General features: G+C 40.6%; 1 long non-coding RNA gene across 1 annotated transcript in view; it reads left to right on the top strand.

Moving 5' to 3' along the window:
• LOC126913233 (uncharacterized) overlaps positions 1–1,086 on the top strand; it is a 35,227-nt gene extending 34,141 nt beyond the window's left edge. The window contains exon 3 of the long non-coding RNA XR_007707969.1: positions 723–1,086. This is a non-coding gene — a long non-coding RNA (uncharacterized LOC126913233). The remainder of the gene's footprint in view (positions 1–722) is intronic.
• The last annotated feature ends 22,003 nt before the right edge of the window (positions 1,087–23,089 follow it).

The raw sequence follows: 23,089 nt of genomic DNA, 5'->3' as shown, positions 1-23,089 counted from the left end.
CAATGCACAGGTTAATAAAATAGAAAACAAGACATGAGAGCAGACACTGCTCTCCCTGCGTTGTTTCACTGCAGACTGTAAGCAAAAAAACAGATTTGGACCAACAGCTTCTGGAAGAGGGTGTAAAAAAATCCCTAGAAAACTGGAAGACTTTCTGTTTTCTGCTATACGGGACTTCTGAGGAGAATGAATATGAACTCAGGGAGGGATTGTAGCTTGTCCTTTCTGGCCGCATAAGGGAGAAATAGACGCATGTGCTGTGCTCCAAGTAAGGGCTCAGAAATCCCAGACTAGACAGAGGGAGAAATGATCCAGTTGTAAATGCTGAAGTCCTGATCGTGAAGTGCAGAACACATTTCTCGCTGGGTGGGAGAGAAATGAAGAGAATTGTGAAACTTCTGTTTAATCAGAGGAGAGCTTCCACATTTCTGTCACATAAATATGCAGAAGGGATAAGCTTATAGCTTCAGCTGTCCTGAATGCAGTGACACCATATGAAGACAGAACACACATGCACATGCCTGTATAAACATATACACAGTTGTAGCCAAAATGTTTAACACTGTCAGGACTGAGCTTTCTCTCTCCAAGGATGTGCATATGCCCTCTTTGGTCTAATTGGGTTTACCACTCTACATGCACATGTATATGCAAGAGATATAAAATACAAGTACCATTGCTTCTGATGTGAAATAATATTTATTTTCTTGTACCAACTACAGGTCCCTGAGAGAGTACACGTACAGTTCACTCTGGAAGCTACACAGCTGAAGCACTGGCAACAGAAGAAGCAGAATATGCTTGGCTGTCATTTTAGCAATCTTCTCTGCAGCAGTCCTAATGTGCACGGAAGAGGGGCTATTGCCTGATGACTCCACACGTATGAAACAGTTCAATTTGGATAGTGAAAACCTAGATGAAGTATCAGGTGAAAATTCCCCTGTGCTTTGCTCTTTCAGGCGATTGAATAATTTCCTGAAGGAACTGGGGAAGCTGCCCCCGTGCTGTCAAATGTTTAAAGGTACTTGACTTTAAAGTACTGTCCATCTTGACCTTGTCTCAGTGTTTGTCGTGGCAGGTCTCTTCCACTTCTAATCGTTTTCAAAGAATCAGTAGATGCTGTGTCCAATAATGATAATGAATATGTATTAAACATATCTGAAGCTGGAATTTGGAGGCCAGATCTGAAAGTATCACAAAACGTAATTGTATTTGCATGCTCTTTTTATATGCACTGCTCTTAATCACATGTGCACAATCTCAAAAGCAAGGGCCAGAAAATTCACTGAGATTTTGAAAAAACAACAATATAAAGCCCATTGCATGATTTAATATAGAATCCTAACAGTAAAGAATTTGATGATTTATCTGGTTCTTATTTGATGTACCTCTACTGCCACAGTTAATATAGTGTTTGCAGTGCACACATAAAGCAGATACCCCTGGATTCTTCTCTAAAAGAGTTAAATTATTTTATGGTCATGTGTGCTGTCTTTCCTGTTATTTTTTTCCACAATCTCTATAGGCTGTATTTAGTTTATATAAAGTTCCTCTTAACAGCTTTCGGCAGGATTTGCTTTAATATAATGGTAGAGGTAGATGGTTATAAAAAAGGACATAAAGATGCTTCTAAGAAATTTTTAAGCATGAAGAGAGCCTGTCTTTCTTGGTAATTACCAAAGTCTATAGGAAAAGTAAGCCTCCAGTGATGTATTTGGAGACAAACTATTCTGTTCTGGTTCAGACTATTTGGTCCTGCTGCTAATGACTGCATATTTCACTACAGCAGAATAAAAATCAACCTCTTACAAATATCAGTCAATGTCCTTAAAGTATTTCAGCTCCCAAAGTAGAATTAAAATAGTATCTAAGTTTTCCTGAAGGACGATGCTGGCCCTTCGGAGGTGTGGTTCAATTTCAGTCCTACTTCTTTTGTATACTGGAAAACCTCAGGGAGCTGAGGGTTTTCTTGGTTTTGCTGCAGATATGCTGCATGAATGTGTGAATATTTTCTGTAAGATCTGCGAGACAGGAACGTACAATGCCTGACCCCAGCCTTTGGGATACTTAGAGCAATAGTCCATATCTAAGTCCTTGTGTCTAGTAGGAAGCTGGTGACTTTTACTGGCTTATTATTGGCTTATCTTAATGGCTGCAAGTTAAAGACCCAGGGGCAGCATTATTGAGAAGTTCATTTGTGGCTGGGTTTGTTGCTGCATATCTGCTCCCTGCTTGCATCCTAAAGTGTTATGTTTCATAACTAGTTGTTGCTACTGGTGCTGGTGCTGCTGCTGCTGCTGGCAGCTGTATTTCTCCGGTTCCCAGTTCTCTTGCTGGCCTCCTCTGGGGAGGCAGCATGGTGGGGATATCCTCCACCAACCTCTCTGCTCTACTGGAGGGACTGAGGAGGTAAGGAATGAAACTGGACAAACAATCTGTTGATAATTCATGGCTCTGCTTCTCTGTTGCCTCCTGGAAGGAAGATGCTGTGACTCAGCACACAGTTTGAGTTTCTTGTTCTGCTGAGCACACCAGCACCATGCAGCAACCCCTGATGGTCAGTGTGGTGTGCATTGTCTGCTGCTTGCCTTCCACAGGGAGCCCTGGGGGCTGCAGGCTGAGCTGCCCGCATGCTGGTGGAGCCCTGGCAGATGTGAGCATAGGGCCTTCCTCCCAAAGCCAACATGAACCCTCTCTGCAGTTATGTTAATATCTAGAGCAGGAAGAAACTGACCCTAAGGAGTTAGCTACCTAACATCCTTGTTTCTCCCTTTGTAAAATGGCATCATCACTGCAAAATATCTTGAAATTCTTAGCTATAAGCTGCTATAAAAATGGGAACATTATTGTTATTATTAGCTTAGTATGGAACTAGAACAAAAAAATTATCCCGGACTTTTTCTCGTATGTGTTTATGCCTTGCAGACAGCCTACATGGACCTGCATCCAGACAGACTCATGGGCACAGTGTGTCTCAAGGCATAAATAATTTCAAAAGCTCACTACGTTCAGTTCAGACATTTTCATCTTCTCTATTTCGAAGAGGCTGTGTTATCAGCCTAACTGCATTTGTTAAACCATCTGCAGACACAGTTTTTTGTTTGTGCATTAGCCTCAGTGTCAGCAGCAGAATGATCACCAGAGGTGGTGCTAACTATCAAACATGTAATTGCTCCCCAGTAATAGTACCTAAAGGGGAGATAGGACATTATAAAAACAGCTTCTTTTGGTTCTAAAAGGATCAGATGAGATGGGGAGCCTGCTCTGAACAGTTAGGATGATTTTGTGATGAGATACATGGTTTAGGTAATGTGATTGTGAGCCACCTGCATTTTACACCTCCCCGGTGGCTAGATTTACTCTTTGCCTGTTTTTAATTTGGGATTTCTTTTGCTTTCAGCTATGTGCGCTGATGAGATTTTGATATTTTCTTGTACAATGCAGTGTAATAGAGTGATTTTGCCTAAATGGACCTATATTAATTTATGTGAAGCAAGGGCATGCATTTCTGACAAAGATCTCTCTAATCTATTGAACATGTTATGTTAATGTTTATTGATTTTCTGATGAGTGCAATGATTAGGTAATTATCTACAAATCCTTTCTCTTCTGAATGTGCAGTGTATAATATATGGTTTCATGGATTAAATAATGGCATACACTTGCAGCAATGCGCTCCTACACAAGATCTTCCTCATTTATAAGTTATGCACCACATATTCGAGCATGGCATCAGTTAAGTTGACATGCACCAAGGTCCTTTCTGGCCAATTTCTGGTGCATGTGTCCAGATGAGTGCATAACATTGTACATTGAGGTGTTCAATACAAATTCAATTACATCAGTAAAGCTGCTGTAAGAAAACCTTCTTACATTTTTGAGAAAATAATGCTCAGTACAAGTGTTTTTCGATGGCATTTTCATTGTTACCAGGACCAGTATTGCAGAGATAACTGGAATTTCTGGTGTGACTGTGCAAACGCACAGTGTGTCTGTTCTCCTACAGACCACGATGTCCTCAGGAATTAGAACACAACAGCAGTTTGTGAAAAACAGAGAGAAAATAACTTTAACAGGTGATCTTTTAGTGGCATTACTTAGTTTCTCAATCAAATTATGAACACTCTTGCCTATTTGCCTTCCTCTCTTGCAACACCCTTGCCAGATATCCCCTTCTCTGTGTATTTAGCGAGTAGCCTTCCTTCACTTTGCACATAATCACTTGCCTTTTACATATACATTTACAAAACACTAGTGCAATGTGAATTTAAATGCACAGACCAAACGAGGAGTGAATCCATACTCTAAATGTTGAAAAGCAGCCACAAGATATACTTTGAAAACATGAAGCTGCTCAGTCAGAACGAGGAATTTCAGTTCTTGCAATTAACCCTGCTCTGGTAATCCTACTGCAAGAAGGCATACACATCTGTTTGTCTTTCCACACAATGTGCACTGTGGCAGGATGAAAATGAGAAGCAGAGCTAGTTGCCCTTTCAGGAATTCCCAGATCTATTGTAAGATTATTATCTTGGCATTTAGACCGTTTGAAGATGGCACAAGTAATAAAAGAGAATAAAAAACAACCCAATTGTCACTAAATTCCAGCACAGAAATTATACTTAAATCTCCCCAGTATGCTTCAAAACCAGCTTGTCTTCTTTTCTGTACTTGTGCCTATATTCACTGTAGGTAAGTGACTGTTTTTCAGCTTTGAACTAATTATCATTCCTGAAAGTATTTTCCAAGCCACAACGGCTTTATGGGCCAGCTTCTGTTCTCAGTGAATTACAGGAGTTCTGCTGGTGACTTCAACAGGAGCACGAGCTGTGTTAATGAAGTAGACCTATAAAAGAAAAAGGTGGGGGGGGGAAAGAAGCAAAATACTTTACCAGTGCATTGAGGTTAAGGTTGGAAGATTGTGTCAGTGGTTACGGTAAAATGATTCATTCTACAGCTTTTTTTTAAAATAAAATGCAGCATTGGCTTTCTATGCACATCCTGACCTCTGCCTGTGTACATATTCTAACTGCATATTATGACTTTGGCAGAAAGCAAATACTGGAGTCTTTTTTGTTTTGCATTTACTACAAACATCTCTTTTGGAGTCCATGTGACAGATCAGCTATTTCTCCCCTGCTGCTCTCAAAAGTTTTGATAATATCAGCCTTAAAAATCGCATTTCTTTGGCAAATTTCTCCAGGATAAAGTCAGCCATAAACTGGAAGAAAAATGCCTTTAGGCTTACGAATTCTTCCTTCTCTCAAGCATCAAAATGCTGTTATTTTGAGAAGTGTCTGTGTTCATTGTTTCTCTGAAATCTGAACTTTTTCCACTTGGAGACAGTTAACTCCCTGAGAATCTTGCAGGAGCGGTATTAGACGTTGATCTCCTCGCAGGAGGATGGGGTGTAGCAGACAGCCAGGCCACATCGATCCGGGCTGCAGGACGTGTTTAGTGAAAAATCTATAGGGCTCAGCTTGGGGTGTCAGCTGTCAGTCTGCAGAGCATCTGTCAGAGGAGTATTTGCTTCACTGCTGCTGAATGTGAGTAATGCTTTCACAATATGGCAGTACGATGCTATAGATTACAGTTGTAATGGAGCACATCCTGAACAGCTGAGCCTGCTCTCTCTCGCTCATTCAATAGCAAGAGTTGCCTCGCTATAAGAGCTTGGGGGATTATGTACTCCAAACAGCTGTCTATAGCACCATGGATTTATTTGGGCTAAATGAGAACTTGCTTTCTTTAGCTAAATCAAACTTTATCAGACAGTTTTACTGTTGGCAGTTAAAATAAAATGTGTTTGCTGAACAGTAAACACCTTGTTACTGTTAGGAAGGATTATATAAACAAAAGGCATACACAATGAAGTCTTATGCCAACTGACTTACTGTCAAAATAATATACTGCTGCTAGAGGAATTGTGCTCACTTGAAGGAAATTATAGGCCTAAAAACACATCTTGAATGACAAAGAAACCATTTTTCCACAAATAATCTTTAAAAAGTTTAATACACTGTGCTTTGTAGAAGGGGTTTCAGAGACCAAGGATGCTGTATCCTCATAAACGAAGGTTAGGAAAAACTGTGTGAATTGCCTAAAATCTTCAAAGTTTTACTGTATTTGCATAATGCTCTGGCACAAGTAGATTTAGCACTTTTCCCTCTATGACATACGTAAAAATGGTTTTTGTCCAACAAAACCTATACATTTTCTCTTTTAAAGTTGGATAGGCTCTTCTTCTTTCAATTATTACACTATGTAATCTACACAGCTACAGAATGCTCATGAGCAACCAAATATGTATTTCAATAATAACAGGCAATTTATGTGCCATAAATCAGCTTCCTTTCAATCCTCAAAAAAATGAAAGTAAGGCAGACTTTCTCTTGTATAATCACAACAAAGAAAAAAGGCAGCCCAGCAAAGTCACTAGAAGGAGTAACATTGATCTCAATGAATTTCAGATTATTCTTTAGAGAGTTTGAAAATGATTTTATATTCTTTGTGTTAAAGACAGAAGTCCCAATTTAGGAAAGCATAAGGCTATTGCTATTTAGACTTTCTCACTGCATTCTGAATTTTACCGTGCAAAATGATTTGAATTTCTTTTAACTAATAATTAAAACACCACAATCCAGCAGAAAAGATCCAGGAACTGTCTTCTGCTTGCACTATGTGACTGCAATGTAGACTGGAAAGATGGATGACAACTTGAAGGTCAAGAGTTGCAGGCAGAATTTGGGTTAATGAGTTCTGTTATAAAGAACTTCTCAAGAAGGAAAGATTCAGAAGTCCACAAATTCTTGAGGACAGTTCTGTTATCTACAGAAATATGTGTTGTAGAAGATAAATTAAGCATTGTTTAGTGTAATTAGATTTATTCATTATTAGATGTATCTGTTGTACTTAGGAAAATCTCTTTTTCAAGGTAGAGAATATGCTGGAAGCTTAAAAAGGGAAATTTTAATGTTGCCCTATAAATTTTTCTTTAGCAAAAACTAGCTCCAGCTGAAGTTTAGTTTTTCCACACATTTCTCGACAGAATGTGGATCACGTTCTTAATGTTATGCTTGATCTCTGAAATGCTCCTTTTCTTTTCCAGATTCTCACTGAAAACTCATAAAATATTATTCTGTGGACAAATACATCAATTTTGTTGCAATTATTTTTTGCATTTCTTTAGGGATGTTTGATAATCATTGTAATCCCTCTGTGCTCTATGTCATGGCAATAGAGTTTGCAGTGTAGTAAAACATAGACAGGATCCTCAAATCCACCTTCTTATATACTAAAAGTAATGAATGAAAATGTTTCTTCTGTTTTATCTTTCAGTAAAAGTCAGAGAGAAATACCTGGTTAATAAGTGTCACTGCTGTAAATTTCAGGACAAGCCCTGTAATTGTCATTTTGTTGTGTTAACTTGATAGAGGCATTTAGGTGTCTTTCCATGGGAAATCAAGTATAAAGTGACTTCGCAGCTATTGGTCTTCTTTAAGCATATAATTTATACTGCTGTGCAAGTGCTCTACCTTGGCTAATTAATTAGGGTCAAATCCATTACAGGTTCATACTGTTGACCTTTGACGTAAACCTGAAGGATCAGGAAAGATGATCATCTGTTTTAATTATTTTCTGAATTCAGTTTTAAAGAAAATGCAACTACAGACAAGGTATTTTACAGAGAGTATGATACCTTAGGGTTTTGTTCTTCTTCATACCAGGCATTAAATGGCTTACTGTTCAAAGAAAAAGTCTGTCTTTTATGAAACTCAATGCAAATTTGGTAGCACAGTATACTTAATTCTTGCACGTATTAAAATCCTTTCTACTACATGTGATAATAGAACAGAGCTTTGACAAAAGGAGTTACATAATTAAAATCAATTCTCCCATGCACTAACAAGCTCCAGTGAGAATCAATTACCATTTCCTGAGCAAGTTGCTCTGCAAGCAGCAGGTCAAGTGAAGCACAGTTTACTTCAGATTTATTTACTTCTGTCCATTAAATTTCTTGGCTGAAAAAACCACTGACACTTGAAGAGGAATAGATAATACGTGTCACATCTATTTGGAGCCGTTCATACCCCAACTGTCCAGTCAGTTCATGCATGTTCTTTGGCCAGGTGCCTACTGTTATGCAGAGTGTTTAATTGCAGAACTCTGCCTGCCCCACTGTCTGGGCTATTGCACTAACCTAGCTACTGATTATCACTGTATTTCTACAAAGTTAGTTATCTCTGTGACCTGTAATCCTGTGTCAAATGTGGCTGACATTTGGGAAAGATTTCAGAAGTTAGGAGGAGACAAAGTGTGTGATTGCACAGGCTCATTTCCTCAGGGAAGAGTAATACACAAGAATATATATGTATTTGCAGTGATTTATCTGGTAACATATGTACCAAAGCTGTAGGTAATTTGAGATTTTGCGGTATGTATAAATGCTGTGTTCTGAGAGTAGCAAAGTGAACTGAAGTTAAAAAGTTGAAACACAAAGGAGCTTGAAAAATTCTTACTTTGGATCTGCTGCCAGAAACATAAAGTATGTTACCTCCAAAAATAAGAGCCCTGTTTTCCAGATGATGTGAGCTTGGCCTTTAAACAAGGATCAAACTCTTTGCTTTGTGAAAAAATAAACAGACACCTATACTCTGACTACTATCTCTCAATTACTTTCCATAGGAATTAGACACAGAGCCTAAAAGCCCTTAGCAAAACTATTGCCTCCTGACAGCTGCTTTTCTGGACTTGCCTAGCCTGCATTCACCTTACTTTCAATCGTAAGTGAATTTTAAATTCTCTCCAGGGCAGTTATTAGAGTCTCAGCCATCTCTCACTGCCACACTAGAGTCCTAGTGGACCTTCTTCTTGATCACCATTAAAGAAAAGTCCAGTAGTTCCATTTTAAATTGAACTTAGGATTTGCAGCTGTTTGGGGCACAAGAATGACATGGAAGTATTAGAATGAGTCCCGAGAAGGGCCACGAAGATGATCAGAGGGCTGGAGCACCTCTCGTATAAGGACAGGCTGAGGGAGTTGGGGTTGTTCAGCCTGGAGAAGAAAAGGCTCTGGGGAGGCCTTACAGTGGCCTTCCAGTACTTAAAGGGGGCTACAGGAAAGCTGGGGAGGGACATTTTGTCAGGGGATGTAATGACAGGACAAGGTGTAATGGCTTTAAACTAAAAGAGGGTAGGTTTAAATTAGTCATTAGGAGGAAATTCTTTACTCCAAGGGCAGTGAGGCACTGGCACAGGCTGCCCAGAGAAGCTGTGGATGCCCCATCCCTGGAGGTGCTCAAGGCCAGGCTGGATGGGGCTTTGGGCAGCCTGGTCTAGTGGGAGGTGTCTCTGCCCATGGCGGGGGGTTGAAACTAGATGGTCATTAAGTTTCCTTCCAACCCAAACCATTTTGTGATTCCATAGGTTTCTACCTCTAGCAAACAGGAAAATGCATGTCTTTAGTACTGTTTACTGTACCGTGCATTTGGTTGAACAGAGTCTGATTCACATACCTTCTGCATCCACTCATGTACTACTGTCCCTGATAAAAGCGCTGGAGTCCTCTTACACAGTGGCTTTTTCCATGTTTCAAAATTCTGGTGGTAAGGACCCCTTGTGCTTCATCAGGCCATCTTTAACTAAATGGTTAGTCCTCTATTGCTCCACCTGCAAAAACCACCATCCTGACTGTTAAATTAGCATTTGACATTTCTTTCCTAAATCATATGGTCCATGATTACTGTTCATAATTTGGCTCCCTGAAACTAGAATGTCCTCTGGGTTCAGTAAAGAGCATAATGAGGGACAGCAAAAAATTCTTTCCGGTTCAGTTCATTGACTTGTGGTGTCTGCTTCTCAGAGACTTTAGGAAGAAGGTGCTGAATTGCACACAGCAGAATGTCTCCTGGGGAAAGGGCACAATGGAAATCAGAAGACAAAACATTTAAATCAAAAGGGTATTTCAGGAAGACACGTGATATGAAGTACGTTTTCTTTCTGATGTGCAGGCAAATTAACTCATATCAAAGACAGGTTATATGCTTTGAATTGTTAAAAGTTCCATAGCTCTTTAAATACCTGCCAGCCAGAACATGGGTTTGCATGTTTTCGGTAACACACATTAGTTCTGACCCTCCTCCAACCGAAATCAGTGGGAATTTGGCCAACTACATCAAAGGAAACAACACTGGGACATATAAGTTTGATGCAGATGACTGATTATTGAAAAATATGTATTTGTATGCGTGAGAAATAGGAGAAAATAAAAACCAGGAATACAATCCCCACTTGATTTAAAGAAGTGTTTGGATTCAGATTTTTTTTCAATTCTGTTCCAGAGCAGATTTAAAACTACACGAATAGCTGCCCTTCTCCATTTCCCCCTTTTCAAGATGGCAAAAGTTTCAGGAAAATCAGATTGATCTGTGAGATTACCAGCACTGTGGAAACTGAGAGCATATCAGCATGATTAGGACCTTTCTCATGATTACTGAAACATCAGACTTTTCCCTTGATATGGCCTCAAATGTAAACCTTGATCCTAAGCCTAAAATATACCCTATTTTAATGTAGTTATCTCTAACCTGAACCACATACTGAAATGTATGCTCTGGGGTCTGCAGAGAGGCCATTAAGCTACACTATCAGCACAAAAAGGCTTTAAGATTGACTTAACTAGGCACTGGGAAAGCCGGAATGCCCCTTGTCTCCCTGTACGTAACATCAAGGGAAACAACCTGGGGAAAAGGGATTGTGAGCATACTGAGGCAGAACCCCTGCAGGTTTTACATCCTCAGTGGGTGTCTAGAGGCAATAGAGAACATGAGCTGAGTCCAAAGGGATTCCTCAAGGTATGGGGAAACTTCCACAGACAGACAGATGCATGGTTAGGTACAAGAGACACGAACACTTTTTGTTTTTCCCTCTCTGCCTTCCTACAGAAGCCCTAATTCCAAAACTTGCCATTTTGTCTAAAATAATTTTGAGGGTAATGCTGTGGATTTTGCTGTATGCAACTTTTGGCAGCGTCAACAGTAAAAGACAACCTTTCAGTGTATGTTTCTATTTGCAGTGTTCATAAAACTTGGACTATCTGCAGTTGCAAAAAATGAACAAATAGATCAGCAGGCATTCATTTTATTTTCCAGGTCTTGAATTTCTTCTAATATGCTGTTTTTCTGTACCTGTGTCCTTTGAACTGTCACAGACACCCCTCAGCACCCCCTCCCATAAAAAAAAGAGCCTGCATTGCATTGAAAACCCTCAAAATAAATAGAAAATAACTCATTTTTTCCCCCAAAGCACTCACATTTGTTCCTTTAAAATTAGGACTCAGCAAATAGTTGGAATACATCTGTACTCAGAGGAATCCACATCAGATCATAAATTTGTTCATGTTAAATACAAACATATGAATGCACTCTTATATCCAGGGACTATGGAAGGGTTTAGAATTTGCACACTTCAGTCTGTGTAATGCCAGGGCAATGTTTCACTCATCTATGTAAATAGAAAGCAGGCTTGTTGTATTAAAGGCATAAGTATCTTTATGCTCTGCATAAACATCACAGGATTCAATTTTGGGAAGGAATCACTTAATTTGTCATATCTTTTATTGTGATTGACTTCAGTGATGGGCATACACAAACATATGATTTTCCACTCAGTGTATCAGTGTGTCTCTTGCTGTGCATTTGCTGCTAGAGTAATGGAAAAAAGATTAATTTCAGATATGCAAATAAGCTTAATTGAATAAAACAGGACAAATTGCCCCATCATCGGAGCAGTTCCTAGCTTGGCAATGTTGCACACACACCAAGGGCACCAGGAGAGGATTCATGTGACTGCCCCTCATTCCTTCCCCAAACCTTTCATTAAAAAAAAAAAAAAGGAAGAAAAAGCTGACAACCTGCCTGACAACCTTAAAGTTTATAGTCCTTGTTGTTGCAAAGAAGAGGGTAAATGTGAAAACAGTTGACACACAAGGCCCCAAAATTTAGTCTCTGCTAAGATCATTAACTACGTGTTTGTGCATTTTCAGTGTTGGCAGTTCCAAAGAGAGCAGAGGATTTTGGCTTGTGTGGGGTGACAGTGCTGGTATCATGGGAGGTGCCCTTGGAAAACCTCTCTTCTGCCTCCTGGGGCTGCAGGAGGAGGTCGAACAATCTGTTGTAAAGCCCTGTCCTTAGGCTCTGTACATTGGTGCTATTTATGCTATGCCATAAATAAAGGGAATGGTTTATTATGGTCATAGTGTTAAAGAAGCATGCCTAAAACCAGCCGCTTACTGATGAGGAAGAGAAACCTAAAGGAGAAAAAAATCCACTTTAAGAAATATTTGTCATGAAGTATCATTGATAACTTTCCCACCTCTGAAACTTCATTTTTCCTCCTCCCCTGGAAAAACTGGGAAAAAATATGGAGTCTAAGGAAACCTAATTGTATGTGTATGCCAGATGGAAGTTTTGTTAAGCCATCCACTTCTTGTGAGCTGTCTCCCTTGGGGCTATTATTTATCATCTTTTACAAAACCGATAAAGAGGATTTCCTGCTTCAAAAAAACGCGGACCTTAGGGTCCAATACTAAAAAACTTTACTTATATGAGGACTCCCACTGAAGGCAGTGGAATTCCTTGTATGGGAAAGCATTTGCAAGATCAGCTACTAGAAACAGAAGGAAGCATAGAATAGATGACTATAATACTGGGGAAAAGCTACAAAATGAAAAGAGGAGGGATGGGAACATATGGTCATGTAAAATTATGGAAGATAGTGTGATTATCTAGACCCATCACTTTTAAAAAATTGTTTTCTTTAATTCAGCAATGTGTCTATATGTAATGAAGTATCTATTGATTTTTCAGCCCTGTTAAAATAGTTTTGGAGAAACTACTACAGGAGAAAAAAAAAATCTAATTTGATCAAGTCAAGGTTTTGTGATCTTCTGTATCTCATCACTATGATATCTCCAGTACAGGTTTTTCTTTGTTTCACATGAAAATTAAGATTTGAATCTGAAAAAAATGGATTTCTCTGAATTGGTAAATTAAAAGGTAAGAGAAGTATATCGCTGTTAGAGTCAGAGGGTGCTAGCCTTAGAGAGCTATGCAGGTAGTGCAAGGAAGAGAGGGTTGCCCTCTTTTTAAGACTCAGACATCAGCCAGTTGCACAGGTAGGACAGAAAGGCTGGGTTCAATCATGTAGTGGTCATGTACTGCCAATTTGATGACTTTTCATCAGCAGCTATACAAATCTTATCTTCACAGTTCTTATTTTTTCTTCAATTTTTCTTAGGGATGTATGGTCTTTATTCAAGACTGTGTCAAGATTTTTTTAGTTGAACTGGATTTACTTGGCTGGGCTGGATAGTGCTTTGGCTCTCAGGGCTGGAGTTATTTCATCACTAAACAGAGTGACTCAAACAAACTTTGAAGGACAGTTGCTCTTGGAAAACCCTTCTGGATTTTTAAACTGCTGAACTTCTCCTGCCATCACTGCCCTCAAAGCAGTGGTAGTCTGTTGTTGTAGCTTTATGATGAACTGCAAATACAGGCCTGGCAAGCCTTACAGGGAGAAATACCTTGTGTATAGATGGGAAAAGGGATAAGCTGTCAGGTATACAAGCCCTTCTTTAAGCAAGCAACATAAGCAAGTGAAGCTTGGAGAAATTACTCCCAAGTTGTATTTAACTTGACATTTGTTCTTTTTCAAACTCCAAGACGGGATTCCTTGCTCAAAAGTGTGCCCATTTGTTCGAAAATATCAGTCAATTTGACAAAATGTTTTAGTAACCTCACTCTCTCTTGGAAGAACAATCACCAGCCTAAAGCATGTCTTGGACTAAAGTTTGTCATAATAATCACTGTGATCTGTTTATTCAGTGAACCTTCTTTTGGCCCTTGAACAGTTGTTTTTTTTATAATGCTACTTTTGACATTTGTAATTCTCAAGTTTGTGAGGTTTCCAAACATATTTGATCTAGGAACAGCACGTACACAATTTGTGCTTGCTATTCTGAATTCACTTATCCAAGATTTGTGATTGATCATAGCTCCATTTTGCTTGTTTGGGAGGATGATTTATGTGTTTATAAAGTATTTCTGCTTCTCAGCTTCCTATGCATTTGATTTTAACTATTATTATTATTATTATTATTAATTTGCACAGAGTTTAGACCCTGGAAAATTCAAACACCTGAATTCAAGAAGTATGAAATATATGTACTTTTCTTTCTTCTGTCACGCTAATGCCGTACTAGAATGTCCTAAAAATAAAACTCAGTGATAAGATTATTAGTCTGTTAAAATGCACACAAAATGGCACATTCTAACTCGTGAAGTAAATGACACTGAACAGGTTCGGCCAAGACATTATTCTGAGAAGCCCAAGCCTCTGTTAATCTCTGCGCTACCAGAAATCATTTCCTTTTTTTTCAGATTTGGTACAAGCTTCATGTGTAACTTTCTTGTGCATGGCACACAGAATTTTTCTCACTATTCCTCTGTGTAACCTCAAGCTTTTAAATTATGGGCACCATGACATTCTTTTAAAGAATACAATGAATAGGAAGATAACTCCAAAAGGCCTGTGACAGGTTAAGAAAAGCCTTTGTTTGATTGAATGCATTCACCTTGTTAGCTCCAGCTCTGTAGAGTCTTCCTAAGACATTGAATTTACACTTGCTTGCAAAGCATCAGAACACAAAAAATCTGTATTCAACTCTTATGAACCTTTCATGGAGTGCAGCTGAGTCTCTGTACTGTCTTACTCTCATTCTTAGACTTCTTTTGGAATGGTCTGTTCCAAAAGCAGACACACACACTCATATGCACACATTTTTAAAAACATGTATACATTTGTTTTTTTCATATACATATGTGTACTTATGGGCTCACACAGATGCTTATATTGCATGAAAGAAAGTCCAGGCAATTAAATAATCACAAGAGAGAAATTTGTTCCTGTGTATTTCCAGAAATTAAACATTATGCCTGTGGTCTCCTTCTGTTCCACCCTGGATAGTTCTGTTAGCTAAAATATATCTGTTAGCACTATCAAAAAAATGAAATCTATGTTTTTTACTTAAAATGTGATGGGATATTGCCTGGAATATTTTCTCATATAGACAGTGTTATCTGAGTCCTTCCTTGGCAAGAAGTTCAATCTGAAGCCAGTTCAGTTCTCAGATGGTGTCAGCAGCTTACTCTGTGACGCCTCTGGAAGCAGGGCTCACTTGTCCTTTTAAGGAATTCCCTGTTCCCAAATCCAGCATTCGGGAAACTCGCACTCAACCATGAAATCTCATTCAATTACTATAAACAATTCTGGAATTCATTTAAAGAATTACCCATTTACTCTAGGCACTAGAGGACATAATCCACGTGTACAGAGCACATGCGCTGTGTCATCTACATGGCCTTCACTGATGACTGCAGCTTGGGATGCTTCAGCCCGGCTAAGCCTCAGTGAGCACAGACATCCCTGAGCCCTCGTATTTGTTAGCTGTGCTGGGGGCAGCCACTGCCACAAGCACTCCAGCACATGGGGGTAGATTAAGCCTTTCACAACCTATAAAGCACGCCTAAAAATAGACCCTATGGAAGAGCTATGTCACAAATTTCAGGGGCTTTCCATTTCTTTCTTCTATTTTTGAGAGACCAGCACTCATAAAGCAGTGTTGAGAGGACATTATAGTGAGGAAGCCAGCAGTAAATTTGTAGCTTTGCCTCTAACAGCTGGCTTGAGAGGGACCAGCCATCAGAACTGAGGAGGAGGAATGTGGGACAGGGGAGCGAAAGGGAGACTGTAATAATACTCATAATTAAAATGCTGCATTTTAGCTGCTAGGGAAAACGGTGCTGCAGATTTCTGGAAGAAATTTGATTCCAAGAAGTGCAAGAGGCTGTGAGTGAAAATTCTTTCATAAGCAGGAAACAAGAGGGAGAACTATAAGGAAATATTCTGTTTATTTTGGCCATAATTCTAAAAAACCTGGGGTAAAACTGAAGAGAAATGAAAGAAAGAATATCTATAAGTGATGTGTGAAAAGTACCTCAAATTTCTGGACACTGCAAAGCTAATTATGAATGTAATTTATTCTTGTGTTGTCCCTGAACTAATCAATATTTTGCACTTTATTAGGAATAGAAACTTGCATTGTCTCTTTCAAACATATGGTAGTTAGCTGATTAATTGAGTGGTTTGTGCAGTAGTATGACCAGCTGTTATAAATGTTTTAGTAATTTTTTGGCATTAAAAGTAAACAGTTTTCTTTTTTTTCCTTTTCTTTTTTCTCTTATTCAGCTGGGCTGAATAGGAAAGCACATAGCCAATAAACCTAGATCTTGTTTCATATCCTGAATTTTGTTTTGAATCTGTAATAACCCTAAATGTGTTGCTGTACTTCTAAGCAGCTTCTTACAAGATGCAAAACCAGGTAGTAATTTTGCATTGCGTAATAGTTGTTTTGCTATTGAATTTCGCTTTATTTGTTACCCTCCTACCGGATGTAGCCATGGCTTAAGAGACACTTCTCGTAGACCCTTGAGACCTGGCTTTTGAAGACTCTGATGTACTTTTGGAGCAGGCCTCTTTTCTTTCTGGATGGATGTCAAGGAAGCAACTGGAGAGAGCTGGAGATGCTCACTGATTACCAGCCAAAACCCTCCAAGGAACGTCCCCGCCGACCTCACAGGGCTTTGGGCTGTGCACTGTGCAAAACTAGGGGCGTTACAGGGTTCACACTGCTGACTGCAGTCAGGGAGATGAATGAAGGCATATTCAAAACTGGAAAACATGTGGTGGGGGAGATGGGACCGTCCCTTCTTCAGAACACTGAATTTTCTAGGAAGGTGGAGAACTGCTCGCGGCCATGAGCACTGTGTGTGTCACCATATGTTCCCATCCAGGCAGCGGCACATCCCGAGTACCAGACGCTGCCTTCCGACCAGATCTGGGGAGCTTGAGCCCCTCCACGTTTGCGTTGGGCCTGAAGATGTTGCTAGGCCGAGGAATGTCATTGTGTAGTTTTCATTGTCGGCTGTCACACCGCATATGTTTTGGGACTGATCTGAAGTTTTGTTTGACATCATGACTTTTATAAGAATCAAAACCCCCAAATCCCTCAGATGAAATCCATATGGCTTTGTTCACAGGCTGAAATAAAATCATGCTCACAGCCTTTACTGCAACTGAGGGATATTTGGTGGGAGTGGTTTTTTGCTTAATAAAAGTATAGCATTCAAATGCTGGAAATGTGGATATTATTAAGTACCTGCTCTGTGAGAATAACTCAAAAGCCGTTTTATTCCCTGCCCCTTTCGTTAGTTTATATGTGCAAGAGTCAGATCTGAGGCTGACATGAGGAACGATCTCCGCAGCCTGGCAGGGACCCAGCTTCGCTTGAACTCTGTTTTAGACATTATTGGGTTTTGTCTGCATTTTGGCTCCTTCCAGCCCAATGCTGAACATTTGGCATAATGTGTGGTAAGGGTTATTATGATACACAGAGGTGAGGTAATTCACATCATTTCTGCAGTGTAGGCAAGTTTGCTTGGCTGCTGGAGCAGCTGAAGCAGGAAGTGCCCCGGTGTGCTGAGATGCTGATTACCAAGGGTCAGACCTGCGCTCACCATGACATCATAAAACACAACCAGGGGCTGATTTATTTAAGAACTGTCATGTCACTTGTTTTGTCAGGAGGAAAACAGGATGGAAAAGGTGAGGGGGAGCGGCAGGCCTCTACAGCACAGAGCTTATGTTGGAGAAGAAAACACTGATGGGTCCTTTGCCAGTGATGTATTAAGAAATGTTCTAGTTGCTCATGGGCCCGAGGTGTATAGTGGCATGCTTCCCTCCTTTACCTGAGTCCTTTCCAAAATGAAGAAAATGTGAACAGCAAGCCTGGAGCAAGAAGTTGTACGATGACAAAGCTCTGCCTAAATATTTAGGCCTCCTTAGCTATTGCTCTGGGCAAATCCAACAGTATTTGGCACGTAGGAAAATGCACAACATTTGCCTGTGCATAAGAATCGTTACAGTCCCTTCTAAGATAGCACAGAGCTGAATGAGAAAACTTTACCTTGGATGTCCTCCAGCTGGGGGCAAAGGATGCTTCCACTGCTTGTCTAAGGGCTGCTGTGCCTCCTCCTCCTATTTGCTCTGTATATTTGCATATGCTGTAAAAGCAATGGAAACTCCCATTTGATTGAGCTTGTAGCACAACTAAGGGAAGATTTATAAACAGACGATGGCAATCTCAGTACTGATAGAGTACATCTCACTTTTTCCATAGACCTGGTTTTAATAACATCTCTTTGCTATAGCTACTGTCCAACTTTGCAACTATTTTTCTGACTCCATGCACTAGATTTCTAGCTCTTTAGCATATCACATGAAAAAGTATTGCTGGCTCTCGTGCCAAAGAGTACTCGTCATTTGGTTTGATACCCTGTTAACTACGTTATTTTTGTAGTTCTAGTACTTCCTTTATTTGGCCATCTGAAACACTTTTTGAAATGTGAAGTAGGGCTTGCAACAGGCAGGTGGTAGTGTTATGAAGGGTAAATTAGACCCAGGCAGCTTTACTGATTTCCTTGATGACCTCTCAGTATGGGGCTGTAAATGCAAAAGAGGATATTCCAGATTCTCTGCTCTAGTCAGGAGATTACACAGCCCCTCATTTCCACTGTGATCTGCAAACAATGCATGTTAAAAATCTTGTTTGTGTTATAGTGCTGAAAATCCATAGACATTTGAAGGAGAAAATAATAATAAACACCAGCTGATTGCTGGTGGAGACAAAGCTCCAGGTTATTCGAGGGTGTGGAAGTTCTCTGAGTCACTTCACTGGTAGCCCTGCAGGTCCTGAGTGTTTAATTCATACTAATTAATTTACTTTCAGTAGGCTTTCACAAGCTATATAGATCCCAATTTGCCTATTGCCCTTCTTTCTCTTTCTTTCCTCATTCAGACCTGGAGTAGGTTCTTACGTCCAAGGGTGAGTATCTCTGAAAGCTGGGTTTTTATAGAAACTGAAGAAAATTACAAAGGAAAGCCAAAGTTAGTGTTATTGGAAGAGGGAACTGATACTGTCTAGATGGTTTTAATTATTTGCTGATAATCTGGAGAGCAATTCTACTGTGTATTCACTTAGGGCTTTGCAGTGGTAGCTAAGCTACTTATTATTTTAAATACAGAATTCTGCTGAAATGGATGTGTATGTGTAACCTGGTACAAGAGATCCCCCCAGATGCAATTTTCAGCTTGGCTGATATACACCTCTGAATTTCAGAATGCTTTCTGGGAGAAGAGTGCTGAGGAGCAGAGCAAAGAAATGATTCCCCTTAAGATAGATTTGTAAACCGCTCTTGAATTCAGATTCATCTTTTAGTTAAGATCCTGCTTGAAGATGCTAGGGGCTTGCATAGAATAGATCTTTTATCTATTGTTCACTCCCATACCTGCCTAAAGACAGAGCGCAGTGCAACTAAAGTTTTGTTTGCTGTGTACAAATAACCCAGGTACTCCAGAAACTTATAAAAGGTTTTTGATGATGATTGTATATTCATATCTTTTGATGCTGTTATCCTTGGGGTTGCTGGGAACTGTTTTCCTTTCCATATTGCATGCAGCAGAGACAGGTGGAGACCATTAGGGAAGTGCTAGAATCTGTTGTTCGCTTTTGTTACTCGTGATGACGACCTGAGCCAGGGAAGGAAGCAAATGCATGGGGTGCATGTTTCCCTCCGTATGTGCTGAAAGCATATGATTTTTAGGTTTAGGAGAGGAGATGGCTTCATCCACATCCCTTTCTGTCAGTCTGTAACTTTGCATTTTGCTCTTGGGTCCTAGCTCCTTCCCTCTGTTTAAACATGGTTGGTTCTGTAAAAGTGAAGCTTATCTTTGCTGTGGAAATAAACAGGAGAACTGTGTCTTTTTTCTATATACACTTTATAAATTCTCTTAACTGCTCCGAGCAGTTCCTGTTCTGCATCAAGGGGAAGGTCTGGCTGGAGAGGGGAGTAGGTGCCCCCAGTTCTCACTGAAGTCAGTGGGAACTCAAGATGCTTTGTTTTACAGATTGTTATCTAACTGTCCCTAGCATTATCTCTTTTTGGTTTGGGAATTATTTAAGCCTTGTCAGAATTATATCATTGGGGGTGGAAGTATATAATTCAAACTTTCCCCCTGTTGCAATCCTGTATTTTTATGAGAACATATGGGAAGGCCTGCATTTTTGCACACAGAAAATGGCAGCAGGTGTCTTTTGTTGTTTTGTTTTGCTCAGGAAGGAGAGGCTGCTTTTGCAATGTACCATGCTCAAGGAAGCACACGCTTTTAACCTCATGTGAGGTTGAAGTATGGGGAGCCAAGTCGTGAACCAGAAGCAGCCAGAGGTTTGTGGTTGGTTAGCAGAGCCACAGCCTGTTTATGCCTTCCTCGGGGCTGCTGCTTGCTCCTTGTGCTGGGGGTTGGTAGGGACTAGCAATAGTCAGGGTAAAATCCTGTTGACAGAGGGGTGGAGGCCAAAATCATTCCCCTCTCCTTTCCTCAGAGGAATAGAGATGCTCAGGCACCAGTCCCCACTTGAGCAAATATTGTTGTGCTGAGTGATGAGGTAAGGTTACTGCTGAACTGACTATTGAATATTTTTATTTCTTCAAATAAAATAGACCTTTGGACTATATGTTTTGCTCCAGATTGGAAAGAACACAGAAGCCAAACAAAGAAAGGCTTGGTTAGAAATCTCAGTCCTCTGTATTTGTGTGGTTTTAGTTGGCCTTTATGTTTAATGAACAGACTATAAGCAGCCTCCTTAACTCAGTATAAAGAAATTGTATCTTAATATTTATTAGTCATTGCAAATCACCTTGAAGGACTACTTTATTCTTCAATTTTAGCAGTCCCCTTGACAGCCTGTATATAAATTGCCATATTTTTCTTGCATTTTTAGTCTTTGTTTTGGGGCTTAGCTATATGGTAATGCAGCCTGAGAATTGCTCCCTGGATATTAATTAGACAAGGATTTTTGTGTCAGATGTGGAAAAACTTTTAAAGGCCGTGTTTCAAGTACCACAGTCCCTTCCTTGACCATACCCAATTTAAAACTTGGGCTATAGTACTTTGGACTGGAAGCTTCATAAGTTTGCAGCGCCACAGTATCATGTTTAAAAATGATGAATTCCAGAACTGGCCAACTTGCTTATTAGATTGTGACTTTAGTTGGTGGTGGCCCTTATTTGTCTGAAATGAGAAGCTCAGAAATACAAGAGGACCCTTTCAGTCTTGATCAATGGTGTGTGCAAACCCTGATTATTTAAATAATAACAAATAGTTTAATGTTAATCATTCAAAGTGAACTTTTTATAACTTTTTTCCTCAAGGTTCATGCTTGCTTTCTGACTGCACTGCTCAAATAAACTGCAGGGTTTGTTGCTCTTTACATACCAGCAGTTTAAGTTCTAAAGCCACTTTTACTGACCTGAGATCAGATAAATACTCTCCTGGGAAGTTTTAAGTTATTTGCTGACACACAGTTGGATTAGGAAGAGCACAATTTTGTGCAGAAGCAGACAAAAGTAGAGACGTCCCCCTCCATGAAATATCTTTGACCCTTGGTCTTTGCCCTGGATTAGGAAAAAAAAAAAGTCAAGGGAGCATTTTTGCAGGGTGTGAAAATGGTCTAGCAGCTTTCTTCTCATGAAGAAGCCCCAAAACTACTCGAGCTCTATGGGCGTAAAGACCTCGATCTAAGCCTCACTGAAACTGCCAGAGAAACTCTAGGGAACTTCAGCAGGCATCAGATCGGGTCCAAAGAACAAAGCTTTAGAATAGGGCTTATATTAACAATAATAATTTAAAAATATATGTCATGAAGGATCTTTTGCATCAAAGTCCTATAGCACAATAAAATTACATAGGCAATGACTGTAGAGCTGAGAAAACTAAGTCTTAAGGTGCTATGTTTCAGAAGGAATCTGGGTGTGATGGGGAATTGTGGTGGTTTTACTTGGGTGGGTGGCTGAGCTCCACCACAACCACTCTCTCACTCCCCCTCCTCAAAGAGGAACGGGGAGAAAATACGATGAAAAGGGCTCAAGGGTTGAGATAAGGATGAGGAGATCGCACAGTAATTATTGTGATGGGCAAAACAGACTCAGCATAGGGAGATAGTAAGATTTATTGCCTATTACTAACAAGCTAGAGAAGTGAGAAACAAAGGAAAGAAACCAAAAGCACCTTCCCCTCAATCCACCCTCTTCCACCTCCTCCCCCCCGAGTGGCACAGGGGAACGGGGGAATGGGGGTTATGGTCAGTCTATAGCGCTTCTTCTCTGCCGCTCCTTCTCAGTCACTCTCGTCCCCTGTGCTGTGGGGTCCCTCCCACGGGATGCAGTCCTTGCTGAACTGATCCGGCGTGGGCTGCCCACAGGCAGCAGCTCTTCAAGAACTGCTCCAGATATGGGTCCGTACCAAGGGGTCCATCCCTCAGGAGCGAACTGCTCCAACCTGGATCCCCCACGGGCAGCAGCTACTGCCAGGTCACCTGCTCCTGCGTGGTCTCCTCTCCATGGGCTACAGGTCTGGCCCGGAATCTGCTCTGTCAGGGGTCTTCCACAGGCCGCAGTCTCCATCGGTGCAGGTCCACCTGCTCCACCGTGGTCTCCTCCACGGGCTGCAGCGTGGAACCCTGCTCCACCGTGGTACTCCATGGGCTGCAGGGGGACAGCCTGCTTCACCATGGTCCTCACCACAGGCTGCAGGGGACTTCTGCTCCAGCGCCTGGAGCACCTCTCCCCCTCCTTCTTCACTGACCTTGGCGCCTGCAAGGCTGTTCCTCACTCCTCTCACTCTCCCAGCTGCTGTGTGGCGCAGCGTGTTTTTTTCTAAAATATGCTCTCAAAGACGCGCAAAACAACATCACGTATTGGCTCGGCTCTGGTCAGCAGTGGGGCCCTTACCAAATATGGGGCAGCTTCTAGATCCTTCTCACAGAAGCCACCCCTATGGCCCCCTGCTACCAAAACCTTGCCATGTAAACTCACTACAGGAATAAAGGGTACTGCACAAAAAAAATTTCTTGTCA

The sequence above is a fragment of the Cygnus atratus genome, chromosome 3 (genome assembly GCF_013377495.2).
Source record: "Cygnus atratus isolate AKBS03 ecotype Queensland, Australia chromosome 3, CAtr_DNAZoo_HiC_assembly, whole genome shotgun sequence".
Classification (NCBI taxonomy): Eukaryota; Metazoa; Chordata; class Aves; order Anseriformes; family Anatidae; genus Cygnus; species Cygnus atratus.
This window is presented reverse-complemented; position numbering and strand designations above follow the sequence as displayed.